We start from the raw sequence: 24,398 nt of genomic DNA, 5'->3' as shown, positions 1-24,398 counted from the left end.
TTAGCCTACTTCACAACCACTTGGAAGGATAGTATGTCAGTTTCTTGTAAAAATAAACATAATCTGACCACGTGACCTAGTAATCTCAATCCTTGCCATTTACTCAAAGGAACCAAAAATTTATGTCTACACAAAATCTGCACATGATGGCTTATTGTAGCTTTACTTATAATTGTCAAATCTTGGAAGCAATCAATGTATCCTTCATTAGGTTAATGTATAAGCTATAGTATATCCAGACAAAGGAATATAATTCAGCACTAAAAGGAAATAAGTTAAGAAGTCATGCTAAGACATGGAGAAACCTTAAAAAGCATATTGCTAAGTGAGATATGCTAATATGAAAAGTTAACATGCTTCACAATTTCAACTATACAACATTCTAGAAAAGGGAAATCTTGGAGACACTTAACAAAATCCGTAGTTTTCAGGGGTTGTATGTGAATGAAGGGATTAATAAACAAAACCTAGAGAATGGTAGAGCAATAAAAATACTCTGTATGATATAAAAATTGTGTACCATTCAAGTGAAGGATTTTGATAATGATGTACATGTGAGGACAAGAGGAAAATACAGAAAATCTCTGTATCTTTCTCTCAATTTCCATGTGAATCTAAACTGCTCTAAAAATTTTGTCTTAAAAAATAAAAAGAATTTTCACTGAAAGAGATATGAACTATGGCCAGAGAAAACAGTGAGACTCAATTCCAGAGACCAGTAGGTACCTCCATTTTTAGGAGCATGTTGTCAGTTGAAAGTGGACTTGAGCTCCATAAGAAATTAGCATGCATTCTACAACAATTATTAAATTTTAATTAGTCTCTTTAGGTCGGAGAAATAGTTTCCTTTTTTTTTTAACCTACCCTCAGGGCTCAGAACAGTTTTAAACAGAATTGATGGAACATAATAGGAACAAATAGGTTATGTGTTCTGCAGCAATAAAAATCTTGCATGTTACGCATACTAAAATATAAACTATATCATACCTTATGAACTTCAAAAGTGGTAAGTTTACCATTAATAACATCACAGATTAGTTATTGGTCGATGTCCAGAAGGCAATGACTTAGTTATCATTATCTATACAGCCATCAAACTGTTTGTACTGAAGACACTCCTATTGAGTTACATGTATGGTTGGCATTTAACATGTTGAGTGAAATTTCCACTTTTTAAAAACTCTTTATAAAACAGATAAAACCCAATATTTGTTGATATAGCATTGAACATAAATATGTCTTTGGTTATGTAGACAAACAAGGAACATCATGTGAATAAAAGAAGTCAACTGCAAAGTTGTTTAGAAACCATAAAAGAAAGCAGATACAAATAGCAGAACTTTATATATTTTGTTTTAAAAGTCAATTAAAGGCTTAAGAAATTTCAAATTTTTCATAAGAAAAAATGTTATTTCAGGGAAGTAGAAGTTAATGAGATTAACACATACCATACTATATTGGACCATTTAAAAATATTCTTGACATGGTTTTCTTGTCTCTTCTTAGTGGAATATAATGTTGTGTCTTACTACTTGAAAATATAGATTCTTCAAAATAAGGTAGATAAAATTTATTGGACATTTCCTTTGTACTAAACAAAGATATATTTTCAGAAAGAATTTAAGGCAACTACATACACAACATTTCATCTTGATGCCATAACTCAAAATAGGCCTTATACTACCCTTTTATATGTAGGAAGAAGATGATTGTATGAGAGAAATTATTATAAAAGTATACATTTGAACCAAGGATTGAATCTAGGACTTTTGGATCATAAGAAATTTTTTTCTACCATGTTCCATTAACTCCTTGAGAAAATAACACAGTATATCCTTTACCTTAATGTGATTACAAGATACTACATACCATGCTACTTGTATTAAATGTAGTTGAAGATACATTTTAAGATATATGCATAAATAAATGCAGTCCCAGACATAATTAGTACACTGTTGTGAACAGTGTTAGTCAATATTTTCAAAAGTAAAATGTAACTTACTATTTGACATACCACTATTTCAGATTTTCTCATGTTTGATCTGATTATGCAAGAAACTGATCTGATTATGCATGAAACAACCTGTTATGTCTTGAATATGATGTGAGTGTGTCCCAAAAAATTTATGAGCTGTAAGTTTGATCTTCAGTGTGAAACAACTGAACAGTTGTAGGACCTTTAAGAGGTAAGACAAGCTGTAAGCTGATTAGGTACTTAGAGGTTTCACACTCAGAATGTATTAATATAATTCTCATGAGATCCTGTGTCATGAGTGAGCTGTTAGAAAAATAGATGAACATGTTTATGTCTTTTCACAGCATCAAAGCTTAGTATGTAACCATAAATTCACAAGCTATATCAACTTTGTTGACTTTAATTCACCAAGTATTACTGATTTCACCTGCTATTTATGGCTACTAGCAACAACAGTTTCTTTTTTTCCACTCTTAGTTATTAATATTAATTTTCAGATCATATACTACACTTCACAGATTATATGTGTATGGACAGGTTATATGTTATAGAATGCCTAAATAAAGGGAAAGCATCAGTAGGGTTCAAAGGGGCCCTACAGAAGGCAAGAGCATAGAACTGATACATATGCAAAGAGAGTCAATGCTGGTGGTTAGATATTAATCTAAGAAACCAGCGACAGAGCTGTTCAGGCACAGTCAGCCAAAGCACTGAGCTGTTTCCAGATGCACAGCTGATTCCAGGCTTGCTGGGTCTGAATGAGTAGAAATTTAAGTGGGTCATTTCAACAAGGGAATTGTGCTGAGCTGAACCTTGAAGACAGAACCAGGAATTCATCATGTGCTAGTTCTCTGATGCATGCACCAGATAGTCTGGTGATGGACAGGTAGATGCCACAATCCCCCACTGTTAGGTGTCCCTCTTTAGTTTGATCCAGATGAGGGGAATGCATCATTCATTGGTCCGGAGTGCTAGATAATCTTGCAGGCCTGGTTTTTCTGATGTTTTGGTATATCTATGTCTCTGTGTGTTCCTGACTTAATTTGATAAGTTTATTGGTAATAATATCTTATTTGTATAAATATTTATTTGTTAGTCTGTATCTCATGGTAAGTGCTGTAAAGTGTACTTGCACAAAACTGAAGTAGAGTCATTATGCCACATTTGTACTGAAAATGGAACAAACTGATATTTTATGAAATGGAATCACTAAAGACAATGTATAGTCTGAAAGCTAGTGATATATACACAATGTAGTAACTCTGAGCAGAGCATAGCCTGATCTCCGCACCTTGCTTAGTTTCCATAAGAGTTTCTTGCAACAAGAGTGAGCCTAGTCTCTTGCCTGTCTCATGAGCACTGTCTTGTTATGTGGCTTCTCTTTATTCTTCTTATAAGCACACTATTAGGATGCTATTCCCCAGGTTGTGATGTAGCCAGAAGACTCTTATCAGATTCCCAAACAATGAGGCTAAAAGATCTTGGAATTAATAGCTTCCAAAACAGTGAGCTAAATAAACTCCTTTCCTTTATAATGCATGCTACTATCTCAGCAATGCAAACATGACTGACACAATTAATACCAAGGAGTAAAGTAGTTTTAATAGCAGTACTTGAAAATATAGAAGCAGATTTGGTATTCAGAAGAATTTGGAGGAACAATGACAAAAAATCTGTAGTGCTACACTTGGATCATTGTAGTAAATCTGTTGAGAGTTCAGCAGAAAAGGATTCCAGGAAGAAGCTAGAACTTAGAAATTGGTTAAGTGATTATGCCCAGAAAGCTGATAGAAATGTGGATGTTAGGTAGCAGTTAGCCATGAATGATAGGGATATGCAAAGAAAATTTAAAATGGAGGATTCTTCAATATCTCTGGGAGAAAAACATGTAACAGCCTCTGTTAAGATCAAAATAGCCCACCAAGGTCATAAGATGTCACAACGTTTTGAGTCACCTTCATGAACAATATTGCTCCCCAAACAATAAATCTTAACAAAACAAAGACCCAGACCCATTAACCATACCCCAGGGGTCAGGTGGACTCAACAATTAGTTTTTTGTCACTCTGTAGACCTACCCTAGCCTTCTGATGTTAACTGTGACTTCAACCTTGTGGACTGATCCTGGGAGGGACTTAGGGCGCCAAGCCCCTTCTACTTCAGTAAGAACTTATGCCAGGTTAAAAACAATTCTCATTCACATTCTCACTGTAGAGATCGCCCCCTTTCAGTCTATAGAAAGTGTATTCCTTTTCTAATAAACTTTGCTATCATTTTCACATCTTGCCTGAATTCTTCTCTTGCCAGATGTAAGGACCAAACTAGATAACTGAGTTGACCTTCCAGTAATATGGACAAAGAAGACTATGCTACTGAGCTCTCAGATGAAAATGAGGAATTTTTACAGGGACTCCTTTGAAAGTATCCTTCACTCCCTTTTGCTCTTCTAACCTGCTCTAGGAGAAGCCTACTTACATGGTGAAGATGTTAATTGCTAAATCTTTCATTCGACCTAGAATCAGGAAGTCAAAGTTCATTGTCATGTTCCATGCAGAAAAAAGAGACATCCTCAGAGCTGATGATGATCCCATCCAGTGAGTATCTTTTCTGCTCTTTGTCTCACTTTACCCCCTTTTCCTCTCCATAAATGCTTTCTTTTCCTGTGCCCTCCAAGATGGAAATTTGAGGAACCAAAGTGACTATGAATAAGTATATTTTCTTCTCACTAACTCTCATTTCACAAATCTGAGCAGGGACAACCAAGACATTTGATTCTGGTAACAGAATGTCTCATTGGAAACTAGAGGAGAGCCCATATTTATTATGAAATAACTAAGAACTTGACTGAAATGTGTCCGTGACTTATACCTTTATCAAAAATCAAAGCCAAGAATGATGAAAAACTGGTGGAAGAATTTCTAAACAGCAAAGCATTCAGGTTGCTATTTGGTTACTTTTAATCTCTTATGTTCAGATTTGATAGTAAAGGAGAGCAGAGTGGGAAGATTTAGAAAAGTATTAACCTGGCTAAAGGAAAAGCAAAGAAAGAGTGCTTAAGTTTATGACTGAGAAACTGTTTGCTAAAGTGGTTAATCTTCAGAACATTGGGAAAGAGGCTCAGAAGTCATCTCAGAAAACTTCCAGCCACACAGTCAGCCTACAGGAGAAGAATGGTTAGGAGGAAGTGGCCTGGGGTGCTCTCCACAAGTCAATGCCAAGGCCCTCTCAGGATTCTGTTCCCTGTTTTGTAGCTAAGCCTGAAGAGGAAGATAGCCTTGAAACAGGACTGTGAAACATGGTAAGCTGCCAGAGATGTAAAGCATGAGGGATCGTCCATTAAAGCCATGCAAGAAAGTTCAGGACAAGATAAAGGGCACCATGCAGAGATAAACACTCATTCCTGCCTTCCTTTGTCTCAACTTGTAAATAAACTTTCAAAAGCAGGTCTCTCCTGCTGACCTTATCTAAACAACCTTGGGTCTCTAACTCACTATTAGCCACTTTCTTGTAACTTGATGCCCTGCACTGCCTTTTTTTTTTTTTTCTTTTATTCATATGTACAGACAATGTTTGGGTCATTTCTCCCCACAACCTCCCACCCCCTCTCTCTTCCCCCCACCCCCTCCCTCTTCCTCCTACCCCCTCACTTCCAGGCAGAAACTGTTTTGCCCTTATCTCTAATTTTGTTGAAGAGAGAGTATAAACAATAATAAGAAGGATAAAGGGTTTTTCCTAGTTGAAGTAAGGATAGCTATTCGAGGAGATTGCTCTCATTGCTTTCATGTAGATATGTATTACAATCTAAGTTAATTCTTCTCGAACTGACTTTTTCTCTAGTTCCTGGTCTCCTTCTCCTATTACCTGCTTTTTAAATATCCTGTGAATCCTTTGTTCAGGGCTCAGACATGGTATAAGTCTGAGCCCGCTGGTGTAAAATAAAATCTGAGTTCTTCACTCCTCTGAGTGTTGCTTGGTTTCTCATCTGACAAAATTACCACTACAAGCCCAAATATTGTTCTAAACTAGTTCAAGTGTGGGTCAAACCAAAATTCTTATTCATTTCATTAGGCAAATTACTATATCTTAGTAATTTGAAAATTTCTAAAACAAACAGATCCATTACTAAGTGGTCATTGAAAATCTCCAAAATGACATTTTTCTTGAATTATATCAGTAGATTCTGGAAAAGTCAGGCAATTTTCTAAGGACACTAAAGTGGATCTGATTTTGCTTCGAAATAGAGTACTCATGTTTGATTACAGAACAGTGCCACTCAGATAACTAGGAGGTTTTGCAGACTCAGCCTTTCTATGAAAGAAAACTGATTTTCATAAATTTTCACTTCTGATTACAGCCCACTAGAAATCCCTGAGGGCTTCCATCTGAAGTGTACACAAAAATTCCATGAAAACCTTATACTTAAAATACACTCACTGCAATTGTGTTTCCTGTGTGTGACCCACTTCTTTTTCATTGAGAGTGGTGACATAATTTTGTCTGAATTGTTAGTAGAAAAGCTTGTTTAAGGTCAAGGAGTCTTTACTGGTTTATAGCTAACAGGAAACTTTATGAAGACTTCAAAAAGGAGTTTCTGGCATTATAATTAAAGTATTATTACTCCTAAATAAAGGTCATTCCATGCATTTTGTTGCATTCTAATTTTATGATTCTATGGCTTCTGAATACACAGGTTTTGTTTTGCATAGTGGTTCAGGATTCCAGATTGATTAACTTTGTGGAAAAAAGAGATTTCTTACATAGTAAACATGTAAAAACTGATTAGTTATGTGCAAGCTGCAATTTGTTCTAATGGTTTATCTTTGTTTCTAACAATTTTTACTTGTGTATATTTCCACCTGTTAAATTACTCGGTAATTTAGTTTCCTGTCATTCCACAAGAAAACATTACAATTGCAATAAAAAATAATTTAGGGCTATTACCAATCAATGAAATATGCCCCAGTCTAAAATGAGATTGAAATAATTTATGGGATTTTACAGTCAAATTAGAGTGGAGATTATTCCACAGGGGGGAATGGAGTTTTGCAAAACTGCAAGCATCATATATTTTCTAATAAGTTCTCACAGCTGAAACAATGTGCTTATTGGAAGACAGCACAGGAAATTCAGTGCAAGCTGAAGAATCTTACAAATAAATGCTGGCAAAAAAAGGATATGTGGACCTGTAAGTCACTAATGGATCTAAAGTTAATGCAAAACGAAGTTAATGCAACATTAAACTTAGCAGACACATCAGGTTTAATATTGCTGAATGACTTACCACAAGTGTTGTTTGTTGACTGACATTTTTATACCCTTTATCCTAGGAAAACTTTCCTAATAGTAGTTAGCAATTTAGCAATGGTATCCTACTTCTCCCGACTTTCCACCAATGCACAATCCTGAAATGTCATAGAAAAGAAGCGTTTTATTACACAGTTCAGAGCAATTATGTTCAGTCCTTTTTTTTTTTAACAAATGAAACTTGTGCATTTGAAGGCTTTATGAGCAATGACAAGATTTGAATGTATTTGCTCACTATTGTGAGAGTTCATGAAATGATTTTTACTTATGAATAAATCAACTCACATTTGTCAAAAAGTGACAATATTTGGAAAAGACAAACATTTAAACAAAATAAATTCTTAGGAACTGTTTAGCTCAACTCAGAACTGAAAAATGAAGAAAACTAACATAGACTTCTTTTGTTTCTCTAAGAAACATGAATGCTTTTTAATTCCTTGCTTCCTTGTCCTCCTCTTCCTCCTACTATTCTGACCCCATGTTAAGCTGCCTGATGTTTTATCAGGTACACAACTGAGAGGAAACAGAAAAATTCTCCAACTAATTTGGACAGGGGAAACACAGCTGTTGTGTGGGGGGTAACAAATTAATTTTCCCTTTAGTGCAGATTTATTAAATTCATTAAAATCATTCACCTTAACATACATCCTCTAAGGACTAAAAAAAGCACACAAAAATGTGGTACAATAAAGTATAGTATAGCACTTAGTGACAAAGGAGTTATAGGGTTTCTTCTTTTTTTTCTTTGAAACCTTTTAAATCAACTGTATTGGAGTGTCATTTACTTATCATAAAATGCACCAGATTTAAGTGTCTGGTGAGTTTTAACATGCTAATTCCCCTGTAGCCACCACAATTGAGACAAAGGCAGATCTTCATTACTCCAAGAGGGTTCTGGAACCCCTTTATGCCAACCCCACCCACCCACCCTCTGTCCCAAGAGATAAGTCCATATCAGTTTTCAAACATTCTGCTCTGCCTGTGATTTCTCTTAACAGTATCCTCTTGCAGAGCAGAAATTTTTTTAGGGTTTCTTCTTGGCATAGACCTTGTAGCAAATATGAAATTATTTTTAAATAACTTATTCTTTTGAAGAAGACCTACTGTGATTTGTTTATTTATATTTAAGTTTCAAAGAAATACAAATATTTCTGCCTAAAACTAGTCTTTCCTAAAACATATTGTAAGTAAATCTAAATCTGTACAAGGTATTTGGTCTATATTCCAGTAAGTAATCCAGGATGCTTGTCTTATTAAAAGTTTTTAAGAACTTCTCATAATTTCCTGAGACAGTAAACATTAATATATATGCTTTTTAAGTTAGAAGATACTTATTATATTGTTAAAGTGCAAAAGACACAAAGTGGCATCAGACAAAAAGGAAATAGTAGATAATAAAGATTCAATGATGTAACAAGCATCAGAATGTAGAGATAGGTTATAAGCTTCATGACTCTTTTGCTCGACTTGTGAACAAATACAAGTGTCGCAGATTACATGTCTTCTAATTTATACGTCATGTGGTGATCTTTTGAGTGAGTAATACCTTCAAGTCATGAGCACAGACATGGAAAAGATTAGATCTGACATCAGTTTTCTTCAGCTCTGCAGAAGTATATGTGAAATTATTTGGAGGTGAGGTCTGTGTGAATGTAGTATAAAGCCATTTGCAGTTTTCCACAGCAACAGCAAATAGAGTTCCATGTGGATGATTATTCATCCCTAAGACATTAGCTGTGAAGCAAATTAATGAGGCTCAGAACTGTTGAGGGAGATAATATTTACAACAGACCTTAATGTTAAATGAAGGCTATGTGTTATAGCTTGGACCTTAAGTCTCACTCCAAGGCCCAGGTGATAAATATCAAGAAAGTAGGTCTTTCCAAAGCAAACATTTCACTTTCAAAAGTATAATTTCAATTTTCTATTGAAGGCTATTTAAGTATCTCTATTTGATATTTGTTTTTATTCTAATATTTGTAACTACTACTAACATTAAAAATAATAGATATTATTTACTGTATTTACCCAAAAATAAAAGTTTTGTCTTTAATCCTCATGAGAAAACTATGAGCGACATGTCAGTATTATGCCCAGTTAACACATGAGAAAAATAATACATAGAATAAAGAAAATTATTGTGTTGGAATGTTCCTCAGTGGTAGAGTCCTTGCCTCACATGCACTAAGCCCTAGGTTTGATTCCCTGAAAAAAAAAAAAGATAAAAATACATTCCATGAGTTGGTGAACTAAAGTTTGGTGATAGATCTGAGAGCTAAAATAAATATTGTATGGTGCTTTATATCCAACTTATTATCTCTTGAGATAATAATGTTTACATAGAAAAACTACAAATTATTTTATGTTAATTAGAAGGTTATAATATTTTCATATTCTTTTTTTATATATCTTCTTGTTTCTTAAGAATGTACTACGTATGCAAGAAAGTGGAAATGATTCTCTAAATACTCAATGTGATGTGCACGGAAGTTATTGTAGTTGATACTCCTGATTAGGTTTTGTCTCCTTTCTGATAGCAAGATATGTGCACTTATGGAAACATCACAATGAAATCTGTTAATGTATGTATTTAATATGCATTAATTGTAATAAAAAATAGATTAGCAACGCAAGATCAATCAAAATCTTGACCAAATTAAATGACACATTTCCTTGGACAGAGAAAGCATTTAATAAATTCTTCTAGAAAGGCCCATGTGTTTTATACTTTTTCTTTTTAAGTATTTATTGTATTTTATTTAGCTATTTTGGGCAATACTGGGGTTTGAATTCAGACCGTCCTGCCTGACAGGACGTCAACCATACAACCTCCCTTATGAATTATAAATGTCTGAGAAACCAAGGATAAAATGTAATTTGGGTCCTTGTTTTAAAGAAGGAAAAGTTATATTCCAGTAAAAGAATTGTCCATGGTTGGAGGAAAATTCACACCCACTATTCCCAATGAACTATGGTTCTTAGCTTGAGTGTAGAGTTCCAACCTTTCACCTACTGTTACCTTGAACAAGTTACTTAACAGTTCTCTGCTTAAATTTTCTCATTTGAAAGAGTATAGTATAATTTCATGTCTCTCATTAGTGATGTTGCAATAATAAGCTAATATGTTTAAATTATTTAAGTGTCACATTGTAAGCATTCAATAAACATTCATTACTAATTATTTTTTATTGCTGCAACTTCTAAATCTGTATCTGGTGCTTATTGCTATATACAAAGCAAGACTGTTGATTAATGCTAGTTTTCACAATAGAGTTGTAAAGTTGAAGCTAATTATTAAATTATTTTAGATATTTACAAAGTATTAAATAGCAACAGTTGTATTATCAAAAATATAATTACAGATTTTAACATCTTGAAATCTTTTTCTTCATATACATACATATATATTCTGACATTTTCAGAACATGATTTTGAGAAGAAACTTGAGCAAAGAAAAGAATAACATGTATTGCTAGTTTTTGCTTCGTTTTGGATTAATATGGCTTAATGGTGACTAATTTTTCCTTATGAAAATGGAAATTCTCATTTTTCTCACCACACGAAACTCTGTAATTAAAATCAAACATGCTTCCTTATTTTATACATTTTTATATTTCATAGTTATTCTAAATTAAGTTTCAATCATTTATTTTTAATTGAGTTGTTTCCGTTGTAAAGTCTTAACAGCAGCAAAATTATAATTAGTGTACTATAAAAACTGGGTGGGCATATTATCATATTTTCTACTGAAAAGAGTGGTAGAAATATTAAGCATAGTTGAGGTAACCCAACTACCTGAATTGTTTGCTCAATAATATCCACTTTGTGGATTAGACAATTCTTAAAACTAAGATTTTATATTTCTAGTTTGTTACTATTTTCCCTAGTAATGGGGAACAATCCTAGAGATTAGCAAACATGCTAGACAATCTATTGACCTATACCCCATCCCATAGTTTTCTGCTTTAAAACAAGTAAACTTTTACATAATCACAGCTGATTACATTTTCTTATCTATGTGTCCTGTGTCACTCTCAGGAAACTGAATTGTAACATTATTAATTGATTTTCCATTGTTTTCTTATATTTTATAATCCTATGCTGTTTGGTTGGTTACTCTTTAATTTGTCTAAGAGTTTAATACTTAAATATTTATTTTTTTATTGATGTGCTGGGGGTACATTGTGGCATTTACAAAAGTTCTTATAATATATCAAATATATCTTATTTGAATTCACCCCCTGCACTATTCTCCTTTATCCTCCTTCCCCTCATTCCTGGAATAGTTTCAACAGATCTCATTTTTCCATTTACATACATGTGTACACAGTATTTGCTTCATAGTTGCATTCCTATACCCTTTCCCCATATCCTCCCCTTCACACTATTACCAGTCCCCAGACAGGACCTGTTCTGCCTCCTGTTCTTGGATTTCATAAAAGAAAAAAAAAATGACATTTTTGTTATTTAAGATAGCTCCACAGGGAATTTCTTTGTGACATTTCCATGTATATATGTATTATAGCCCTAATTGGTTCACCTCCTCCATTTTTCTCCTTTCTACCTTAGTTTCCTTTTAATGGTGATTTCAATGGGTTTAAAAAACCTGTATTCATTCTTGTATAGGAAATACATCAGCCATATTCACCTTCTTAATGTACATCTTTTACCTCCCCCTTTTATATGTGACCTCCTTTTAATTTGACCTGTTTTTCATATTATTTTTGTATTTTTATTAGGTCTATATTCCACATATGAGAGAAAACATGCAGCCTTTGGCCTTCTGAACCTGGCTAAATTCACTTAAGATGAACTCCAGTTCCATCACTTACCTGCAAATGACAAAATTTCATTCTTCTTTGTAGCTGAATAAAATTCCATGGTATGTAAATTTTCTTAAACCATTCATCACTAGTGGGACATTTTCTCTGTCTCCATAGCTTAGCTATTGTGAATAATGCTGCTATAAACATGAGTGTGCAGGTACCTTTATTGTAACCTGACTTCAGGTTATATTACTTCAGGTATATCTCTAGGAATAGTATTGCTAGATCATATGGCAGTTCTATTTTTAGTTTCTTGAAGAGCCTCTATAATGTTTTCCATAGTGGTTGTACAAATTTACTTTCCCACCAGTAGGGTATGAGGGTTCCTTTTTCCCCACTTCCTTGCCAACATTTATTTTTGTTTGTATTCTTGATGGTAGCCATTCTGACAGGAGTGAGATGAATCTTAATGTGATTTGCATTTCCTTTATGGCCAGGGATGTTGACCATTTCTTCATGTGTTTTTTGGCCATTTGGACCAAATGGCCTTTGAATAAGCTTTATTCAGTTCATTCATACATTTGGTACTGGGTCATTGATTTTTTGGGAGATTAAGTTTTTGAGTTTCTTTATATTCTAGTTATCAAGCACTTGTCAGATGTATAGCTGGCAAAGATTTTCTCCTATTCTTTTGGTGGCCTTTTCAATTTAGAGAATGTTTCTTTTGTTGTACAGAAGTTTTTTAAATTTCATGTAATCCCATTTGTCCATCCTTTCTCTTAATTGCTGATCCATTTGAGTTCCATTTAGGAAGGCATTGTGTATGCCTATAAATTCCAGTGTTCCCTGCTCTTTCCTGCACTAGCTTCAAAGTATCAGGTCTGATATTAAGGTCCTTAATCCACTTTGAGTTGATACTTGTACAGCGTGACAGACATAGATCTAGTTTCAGTTTTCTGCATGCAGATACCCAGTTTTCCCAGAAATATTTGTAGAGCAGATTGTCTTTTCTCCATCATATGCTTGTGGCACCTTTGTCAAAAGTTAGATTGGTGTAGCTGTGTGGATTCATATCTGGGTCTTCTATTCTGTTCCACTGGTCTTCATCTCTGATTTTGTGCCAGTGCTAGAAATATTTTAAACTACCACCTATAATTGCCATATTCACCTATTCCTTTCTGTTCAGTTGTTCTTTTTTCAATCTTTTCAAATTTCTCTTGTGCCAATGTTCTCAAAGCTGGTAAGATTTGTGACTTTATATTTAATATTATTGCTACTTTGCTCTTTCAATTGTCATTTCAATTCTCAAGAAGTGAACTCTGAATTCTGTCTTCTCAACTTAATTAAGAATTAACTTATACAGTACAGTAATCAACTGTACACATGCTGTTGGCAATAATGGCGCCAATAGGTTTCAGTTCTTACTGCACCCTTAAGCTTCTGTTTTTCAGGGTCACGGTCTTTGAATCCTCCTTCTGCCTCAACCTCCAATCAGCATGAACCATAAGATCCTAACCATTCAGATCATGCCGAGTCTCACTGAGGAGTATTTAAGCCCCTGCCCCTCTCTCTATCTCTCTCTCGGCTCTCTCTCTCTCCCACCCAGCAATAAAGAATCTCTTGGCCAGATCACTCCTCTCCACATGGTCACTTTTGGGGCCTACATTTCCAACATTTTGGTGCCTACATTTCCAACATTTTGGTGCCATGACTCAGATGGGGGCTCCCCACTAATCCTGGTGGGACCCCCATTCTAACTCACCCCACGACCACCCTGAGGATGTGACTGGCCAGGACTTATCCTCCCGATCACCCTGCTTGCATCCAACACCAGACATTCTTTGGTGAGTCCACATACCCTTATTGGGCCCCCTTTGTGGTCTCTCCCTTCGGTGTCTCCAGGGTTTTCAAACATTTTTCCTGTTTGGCTATCTCTGGACTGCTCAGGTGGTAGAGGGATTCCCTTCCTTGTCATGCTTGGATCCATTTTGTTGTGGGTCTCAGAGACCCGTTGTCAAAAAGCTTGGGCCCAGGTGACCCATAGCCCTCGGCCCATCAGTGGCCTTGCAAACCACCTGAACTCAGTGACGACTGATTCTCGTGTGTTTTGCATTCTCTTGGATATTTGTGCTGTGTGGGGATGCTCCACAGTACATAATATCCTCCTCTCCCATTCTGGGACCGGGTCCCTCATAATGGGTGCCTCTACGTCTTCTCTGCCATCTTTGGCTGGTAGATGTTGGAAGCTTTGTAGTGAGGCCTGGCCTCAATATGCCTTGGGTGACCAAGAGAAGTGACCTTCACAGGGTTCCTTAAATTACAATACCATACTCCAATTAGACCTTTTCTATAAGAGTAAAAAAGTAAACTGAGGTCCCCCATACAAATTTCTACCTTCTAAGCCACCCTAATACTCAGAACCTCTTAATGAGTGCTTCCCTCTCCAACAGGCAATGGTAGGAAGAGGGCAAATCATGTGAGCAATCGGGACAATGGGGAGAGATTCCATTATGTCCAAGCCTTTTCATACCTCTATCTAAATCCAGCTCTCTGACTTCAAACCCTCCCTCTGTACTTTCTGTTCCCCTGCACAGATTCTATCAGCCTGTAAACCAGTTTCTAAATCAACCAATTCCTCCCCAAACCTCCTCCTTCCCCATGTAAGCAGACTTCATGCACTGCTTACCATACCTATCTCCTCATATCTTCCTGAAAAACTTTCCCCGTCATGGAGTTAAGCAAGCCACTCCTTGCCAATTCTGGCCTCAAGGCAGTTCCAGCTCTGGAGAGCTCATGCTCCCTTCCTGTGTGCTGAAACCAAGTCCCAGATTTATTCAGTGACCAGAGAGTGGAGGTTTCATTTTGCTGAAAGCCTGCCAGTAACAATCAATGGGAGCAACCTGGAGGCATAGTTGATGGCTAATCCCTTAAGCGTATATCATGCCTCCAGGCTCTGTCTTCCTCTCCCTTACCTAAGATGTCAGCTCAACTTTTCTGCCTCCACATGTCCTTTGTCTCTGTCTGCCTTCCCCTCCCCAGGCTTACTGGGACCCTGCCTCCCATGAAAAACTTGTAACATGGTAACTTATGACTTAAGTTATCCCAACTAGTTTGCCAGGCCCCTCAGTCTAAAGTAACTTTAAGTCAGCTGCTTTAAAAAAGCGCTTACAAAAACCTGCAGCTAACACACTTATGCCCTAACTCCACCCCCACAAGGGGAGGAGGGAAAGCAAACAGGCACACCTGTGCACAGGATGCCGGCTTCTGGACACATCAAGAATGCCTGCCATAGCTAAGAAAATCCATAGAGAGGACCCAGCACATCCTGGGCTGCCAGCCACACATGGCGATGGCTGTGGCCCTCCACCACTTCTCCTAGAATAAACGCGCACAGAGTACACGGGAAGGGGGGGGTGACAGGCCGCAGGATCAGGCCTAGGCAGTCAGGGTCATTTGTCCCAGGTGTGTGTGGAGGGAGTGTCGCCTTGCACAAGTCCTGCTCCTAGCCCCACCTCACACCTCAGTGCATCAGACCCTTGTAAGTCAATTGTTAGCTCAAGGTTATCGTTCCAGAAATAACAAAAGAGACATTACTGTGGTCTCTAAACTTCTCAGTTAGAATTTTCTATACTTTTGGCTTCAGTATAAATTTTTCTCTCCAAATATTAACACTAGTTGTCCCGTATGGCACTGTTATTGGCCTGAAATGCCCTCTGAATGCCCTTCTCTAACTTTATAAATGATTTATTTCTTTGTTAAAAAGGTAGCCTTTATTAAAGAGGCTGCCTGCTGTTAGCTAAAAGACAGGATCCTAATGTTTTGTTCTTTCTAGATGGGACCTGCATCTTCCAGTCTTCTGGCTGGTAGATGTTGGAAGCTTTGTACTGAGGCCTGGCCTCAGTAAGCCTTGGGTGACCAAGAGAAGTGGCCTTCACAGGGCTCCTTAAATTACAATACCATACTCCAATTAGACCTTTTCTATAAGAGTAAAAAAGTAAACTGAGGTCCCCTATACAAATTTCTACCTTCTAATCCACCCCAATATTCAGAACCTCTTAATGAGTGCTTCTCTCTCCAACAGGCAATGGTAGGAAGAGTGCAAATCATATGTCCCCTTCCAGTTATCAGGTCTAAGGGAAACTTAAAAATATCTAAACAGCTGTACTGATGCCCAGACAAATACATTCAAGCCTTTAACTCTGTGATCCAAACCTTTCAACTGACATGAAAGGATATTATGCTTCTACTAGACCAGACTCTTATCTCATTAGAAAAGCAATGAGTTCTGGCCCAGGCCACTCAGGTTGGAAATGATTATGTGGCTCAAGCATTAGAGTGCCGCTTTACAAGCATAAAGTCCTGAGTTCAAGCCCAGTACAGTCAAAGTAAAAAAATAATAATAATAATATTTGGGGCTGGGGAACTAGCTCAATGGGAGAATGTCTGCCCAGCATGTGCAAAGCCCTGGGTTCAATTCCCCAGCATTACTAAAAAAAAAAAATGGTAAAGAAGATAAGTGGCATTAATGTCACTTCAGCCATCTCATAGTGGAAAAACATAGTTTAACCTAGACCAGATCCCTCATTCTTCAAGTGAGGACACTGAGGCCCAGAACAGTTCAGAGATTTGCTCTCCAGAGTGTCAGGTGTCAATGTAAAATACCAACTTTACTTTACAGCAACAACTTAAAAAGAAAAGAATCCTCTTACCTTTCTACAGCATCTTAAGGATGCTATCAGAAAGCATACCACAGTAGACTCAGAGTCACAGGTGAGAGAGGGTCTCCTCAAAGATAAATTTCTAACAGCCCCAGATAAAAACTCAGACTGTGGCTGAAGGGAGAAGTCATTGAACCAAGTAATATGGCTAGCCATGTCTGTATTTATGGCTATGTCTGTATGTCTGGGACCTTACTACCAGGAGAGAAAAAGATAAGAGACAGCATGGCCTCATTGCTGTTCTCAGAGAGGACCCCACCTGACTGGGGCCTGTATCCTGAACTTGCTACCATGGTGGACAAGAGGGGCACTTCTGCAGAGAATGCTTAAGGGGGGACAGCCTGGGAGACAGCCCCACCCCAACCAGGACCCTGCCCTCTGCAAGGGTGACCACTGGAGGTCTAAGTGGCCCCATCACCAGATGGAAGGTGAGGTGCCTCCTCCTATGGATTGATGGGTCCAAGCCTCCTTTCCACACTCCACTTCTTGGCATCAATGTTGAGGAGCCATAATGGCAGAAAAACAAAAGGTCATTTTCCTCCTAGACAGTGGAGCCCATTTCTCTGTTTTACCTTTTTCTCCTGGTCCCTGGTCCAATGACAAAAGTTATCATTTGGGGCAAATCTGGCCAGCCCCTAAACGCTAGTTTACCTGGCCTCTGGTCTGCTCTTGGGGAGACTTCCTCTTCTGTCACTCTTTCCTCATAGTACCTGAAACTCCAGTGTCCCTGCTGGGATGGGATTTACTATCTCAATTAAAAGCTCAAATTCTCCTCCCCCGAGGTAGCTATCTCTGCTGCCCCCTCCTTCAGGAACAAATACATTCCACAGTGTGGACTGATGAGATGAGTGTGGGGTGAACCAGGATGGCCTTCCCTATTCAAATAAAACTCAAAAATCCCTCACAGTTTCCACACCTAAAACAATATCCCCTCAAGCCTGAGGATTGATGAGGCCTTATGCCTATTCCTAAAAACAATAAGGGCTACTAATTAGTTGCTCCAGCCCCTACAATAAATTTAAAATTCTTATAAAAGTTAATTTTAAAATACAAGTTACAAAGTAAACAACTGGAAAGGATATAGATAGGTAATAAATGTACTTTTTGAGAAGTTAAAAGAAAAAGGAATGGTTTTTTGGATGAGAAGGGATTTTGTAAAGAAGGATTTGTCCTGAAGATTGTTTCAAATAGGAAGGATAAGGACAAACCATCAAAGGTTTAGTATGTTGTATGAAGGTCTGAGTAAGTTTGAAAAGTGTATAATAAAGCTTTGGTGTGTGATAAAGTTAAAGTTGAATATAATCTAAGAGTTGCCTAAAAGATTTTTAGGGTCATGTCAAACTAAAATCAAATCCTCAATGTCTATGAAATAACAAGGTTATCTTAATATTGTTCTGCTCTGAGTAACATCTACAAAAAAAATTACAGAGAAAGATTTTATCAAAGAAATTATTTGTGTTTTCTGCTGACCTTGTCAAGCTTTAAGTACTACTAAATCAGAGTTCATTTACATATTTGTTTATGTGTCTTAAATGACCACCTTGTAACAGTGTTATCTGAATATGGTAAAAAAATTGAAAAGGTTAAAAGTGTCAATTTATATAAAATAATAAGCTAAAGCTCTCTTTTATCCAAGAGTGTTACATTTAAATCCTGACAGCCCCTGCCTCCCACAGGTCACCTACCTGTGTGGCCTTAAAGGGACAGACTCACTCCCTGAGTCATAAATGCATCAACCCAATCTTCCATTTCCCAACCCCTATACCATAAAACAGCTTACAGTTTTCCTAGGAGTTATAGGATTTTGCAGAATTTAGATCCCTAGGTATGTAGTCCCTGAACAGACACCTTTTTATGCTCCTCCTAATATTCCTATCTGGGTCTTAGATAATGTATGGCCACCCATTTCTCTCTGTAGTTGGAGGACTCTTGAAATCGTCTAGGGAACAACATTTCACAGTGGATCTCCTGGCCAATGCCCATCCTAATGCCTATGTTTCTTGCTCTCCTTTTCTTAAGCTTCCTCCCTTGTATCATACTACATGTCTGCTATTGCTAATCAAAAGTTTAACCAGTTGTACCTCCAGGGATACCAACCTCTCCAAAACGCGAGGAGGGTTGGCTGATACCCACCATGCTGAGGTCGGAGGATTGGCTCGAGACTCTTTATGACCTGTGGCTACAAGGGACCTTCATCAACTTCAGGAAAGAGGAAATCTTCATTTTCAGAGCCTGGGTGTACACCATCATGAGGCTCACCACCCCAACATTGTTTGCCAACTAACCCTCCTTTCCCCTACACCACCCCTTGCCAGCTCGAAGAAGCCAGAGCAAACACAACGCCCCCCTTCCTTAACAAACAAAAAAGGGAAGAATGTTGGCAATAATGGCGCCAATAGGTTTCGGTTCTTACTGCACCCTTAAGCTTCTGTTTTCCAGGGTCACGGTCCTGCCTCAAGTCTAGCTTGAATCCTCTTTCTGCCCCAACCTCCAATCAGCATGAACCATAAGATCCTAACCAATCAGATCATGCCAAGTCCCTCCCACTGAGGGGTATTTAAGCCCCTGCCTCTCCCTGCCTCTCTCTCTCTCTCTCTCTCTGCTCTCTCCCTCTCCCACCCAGTAATAAAGAAATAAAGAATCTCTTGGCCAGATCACTCCTCTCCACATGGTCACTTTTGGGGCCTACATTTCCAACACATGCAAAGCTAAATGAGATGCCAGTTAGGAGAGATTAAAATAATTTCGGATGCATTTCAAAAGATTTAAAACATACAAATATGTTCTCCAACACAACTGAATTAAATTAGAAATAAATATAAAAATGGCATGTAGAGTATCCAGGAATGAAGCTAAATAACACAAAATAAGAAATAACAAGGTACATTAGAAGACAAATAAAAATAATTTGACAATGGAAACAAAACAACAAATTTCCTATGATAGATGCATACTACTCTCACTGTTTTAAAAAATATATTTTAACTTTAATTTAGCAATAGCAATTATTTCACTTTCACATGCTAGAAAAGAAAGAGCAAGTTAAACTTAAAATAAGTATACAGGAGGAAATAAAAAATATAAATGGAAATCAATAAATTGTACTAATAATATAAAAAAAGAGATACATTTATTTTTTAAAGGACTAAAAAAATTGATAAATCTATAGAAATTGTTATTAGAATTGAGATATTGGCCAGAACTCACACATTAGAAGTTAGAAGCCACTCACTATCATCCCTTTTTTTAGCTAGTTGCCTACCTGTTACAAACCTCCAATTTTCTCTGCCTCATGATTAATTAATTTCTTGGGCTTGTATTTTAATTACTAAGGATGTGTTTATGATTTAAGTTGATATTAAATCTTTACCAAAAATTACTACAGAAATGACGTTTTCTCAATTCCTCATATAGAATTAAGAGTTACATAGTCTATAAACAAGTTGAATGAAACATTAAGCAAGAAAATTTATGATTTTTTTTTATGGTGTATCCCATGAGGCCAGCAAATATCATCCTCTGACATAGTTTTCAGAATAAATATCAAGTACAACAGGAATACAGAGTTTTCTATACAGACAAACTTTTGATGAAAAGAGAGCTCTAGCACAATGTGATAAGCTTTAACTTGTCAACAAATACTTTGTGAACAGTTGAAAATGAATTATTTTATTTTTAATCATTATTTATTCTCAATATCAATCTAAATAAACTTAATTTTAAATTAAACTTTGTTTCAGATTTTTTTTTATGATTTTCTTTTAGTTAAAATGTCTACAATTTTTACAGAATTCTTAATGCTATCTTTGTTTCAAAAGCTGTTCAGGCAAAATTCCCTTTCTGTTAATAGCTCTCTTAACTTTTTAAATTATAATAATCATTTCTAATCACTAAAAACTGGAATTTCTTTTGATCTTGTTACTCAATGGTGCTATTGACCTTTCTCTTTCCTGGAGTTGAAATCCCTGCCTGAGTGTAAGCTTTCTCATGCATTCAGGCATTTCTAGAAAAAGAAATGTAAGCAAAAGAACTTCTGGGGGAAATATTCTGATTAAGAAAAAAGTGCTAGCAAAAATTTGACTCAAAGTCTGGCATAAAACTGGAGGAATGATTCTAAATTAGAATTAAATTAGTCATTTAGGGCTTCCTTCCTCTCATCCCCAATGGTTTATGCCTGAGTCTTTAAAGCCTGTAATTAACAAGTGAGTAAAAGCTCAAACATCACCTTGGGACACTGAGAGCACAAAGCAGCCATGGTGTTAGTGCCAGCAGTTTCTGAAGCAGTGGAAGGCCTTGTTAGCTGCTTTGGCAGGAAGGTGAAACAATGCCTCAAGGCAGACTTAGCACCCTCCACATTAAGCACTGTCAGTCTCAGAGTTTGGCAGGTACTCGCAGGATGCCCAGAAAAGGGAGTTAACTGAATATGACAGGGAAATATGGGGAGGGTGTAGGTGGTTAGGGTGCCACCTAGATTTTAATAGGCAAAGAATACAGGTGAAACACCTCCTATGACTCTAGAATTCTGAGACACTTTTGAGACTAAGCTAATGTTTCAATTTAGGAGAAGGGTTCTAGCCAGAGGAGTATTTTTTTTATTTTAATTGTGAGTACGGTTTTAATCCTTTGGTTCTCCTATGTTTGCTCCACTGATATTGTGTCCTAGAAACTCTGAGGTATTCCAACCCATTAGCCAATGATTACTATCATGGGATCTTCTCATTACTAGTCCCAAGGACATAACTGCCCAGAATCCCCTTGAAGAATTTTCCTTTTCCTACCTATATTCTAACTGCTTGACAATTAATGGCTTATCAATAATGGAAATAGTTTTCTAAGAAATGAGTGTTACTGTAAGGTCTAACATTGTAAACATCAACAATTTTAATAGTTCATGGAATTTTTATCATAATTATAATAAATTTAAAAAGAACATATTTTAATGGAAAACTTATCAGGAATCTTATCAATAGTTTTAAGATACCTAGAGAATTCTTTTCTATCCATCCAGGATCTGATCTCATATTGATGATATGTATCTAACACATAAGGAAAACCAGAGTATGTATGCAGGGTTATAGGAATCTCAGGCAGATCTAAGCCATATTTACTTGTCATCTTACTTGAATATTGTTATGCTATAATTATGGCTGATGTTTTGATATATTTGCTAAACATTTTGAGTACATTTCATAAATATTTTAATAATTTTCTACATAAACTGTTCAGACTGGCCTCTTAACCAAAGAAACAAGAAACATATAGATATACTTGACTTATTTTTACCATGGAGTAGATTATCCAACTTTTTATGCCATATGTATAAAACAATTTTAATATTTGCCCCTCACAGGAATCAAAATGAAGGAAATAGAGTGATTTAGAATCTTTTAAAGTTGTTTTTGATATTTTAAAATCACCTCATACAAGTTACCAGAAATGAAACAGCACTTGTATTTGAAACATTCAGTTCTTCTAAGAATACAGGAGTGAGGTACCAGACTAACACATTTCCCAAGGCAACACATGAATAATTCCTCTGCAGTTGTGGAAGAAAAGATTATGTGTTCCTATAAAATCTTAAGATCTTTGTTTCTGGATTTTATATGATCTTTTAATCACTACCAAGTTTTGAACTAATTGCCACCTTGAAATTCAAGAAAGCAGATATATCAAACTTACATGACTACAGAAGAAACTTTATTTGTGAGTTCTGAACAGTTTTCAATGAACATACTTTTTACTCAAGCCCCCACTTGTTTTGTCTTACCCAAAATAGGCATTTGGAGTATTCTTTAATTTTATGCCTCATGTCTATGGCAATTCCAAAGCAAATGTCTCTGGTTATTCCATTGCCCTCATAGTATTTTTGTCCTTCCTAAATCCTGCTTACTTCCTTTCTCAGATTTGTTACCTCCCTTCATGACTGCGAGGTGATCCATCATAGCCTCTGTGTTTCCATTTCCCCTTAGGCTAGCTCCATTACAGGGATCTGGACTCTTCATGCTCCTCTGATTTCAGCACTGATTCCTGAACAAAAGCCTTTATTAATATTTATATTTTCTACAGAGAGACACCTTATTACCGTGTGTAGAGTGGGTGCAGTGAATAATCATTACCCATGTGGGTAATAATTCACACCTCTCAAGTCTGACTAAAGATTTGAAGTTTGCCCAGCAGATGCGCTGTTAGCCTGAAGGAGTGTATTGACTTTAGACACTTTCTCAGCTTTTATATAAAACTAAAGCTATCTCCCTAAACTAAATCCTACTTAAATAGCCGAAATGTAATTATATATGATTTACCAATTTTAGTTTGAATTTAATATTGAGGATACATTTACATGTATAGATCAAGAGTTTAAAAGTGCGCTACATGTTATATATTTTTCCTAGGGTTACTTTGTAGATGTTTTCATCTGTTAAAGATACCTTTAAATTTTATACTTTTTCAAACCATTGTTTTGCCATCCTTGAGCATCCTAATCAGTTAGTAACTACAGCATTGTAGATGGAAGACGTTTAATTGATTGCTAAGGGATTTAGATTCTAGTCCCTAAACTCCCAATAATTAGACATCTGTCCTTGAACAGGTCACTTCATCTTCCTGGGTTTTGTGCTTCTCATGTGTAAAGTGAATATGAAATTTGAATGCTATCTAACTTTTCTTTCACTCCAAACATTGTTCTTTCTTTCTTTGTTGTTATAGTACCAGGGATTGAACTCAGGGCCTTATACAGTGCATACCATTTGAACCACATCCTAATCCTCTTGATTTTAACTTGACTTTTCAGATAGGGTCTTGTGCTTTTGCCCAGCTTATCATAATTTATGACCCTGAATCTTGGGCTGGTTTTTCTTTTCTTTTTTTTAGACACAGTCTGTCTAGGTAGCACACTAGACAACTAGAGCAACTGATTTACTAACAGAAGTCAGGTCTTTACTCTGAATGTGACATGCCTCAGGGTAAATGGTATGAACATTAACCTAAGACATCAGGTAACAAACTATGATTAGATATATGCACCAATTCAAATTGAATACTTATGTGACTTGTAAAATGCTCTTAGGATCTGGGTGTAATACATAGAGAATAGAGGACTTGTTTTCTCTTCTGTGTTTCACTATACAACCATTGTGCCAAGTAAGCATATTGCATTTTGATGCAAGGAGCATTTATGTGAAACTTCATTACTGTGATGAGTTAAACTCTATGAATTCATTACTTTTTAATTTCTCCATCTGCTAAACCATAAAATGATAGAAAATATATAAGTGGCAGCAGCTAGAGTAAAACACAAGGAGAACTTAGGTGGCAAAATCTCTAAGAGGTTTCAGAGGCCAGGAGTTTGTAGTTTTCAGGAGTTAAAAAGAAATCTTGATCTGGAATGAAAGAGCTCACCACAAACTTCCTATTGTGAGTGAAGTTTAATCTCTGCTGTCTAAACTGTATAGAAGTCATTTCACAAGCCAGTTTAAAATGCTAATAGCAAGTCAATGTAAAGAGCTATCCATGTTACATCGTAGGAAAAATACACTGTTGAGGAAAATATTTGATCCTTTTAACAAATATATTTTTCATTAAACCATATTATAAAAGTTGAAGACAATGTAGAAATGAATTACATCTCAGCTGTGG

This window comes from Castor canadensis, chromosome 5 (genome assembly GCF_047511655.1).
Source record: "Castor canadensis chromosome 5, mCasCan1.hap1v2, whole genome shotgun sequence".
NCBI classification, from domain to species: domain Eukaryota; kingdom Metazoa; phylum Chordata; class Mammalia; order Rodentia; family Castoridae; genus Castor; species Castor canadensis.
Note: the sequence above shows the minus strand (reverse complement) of the source record.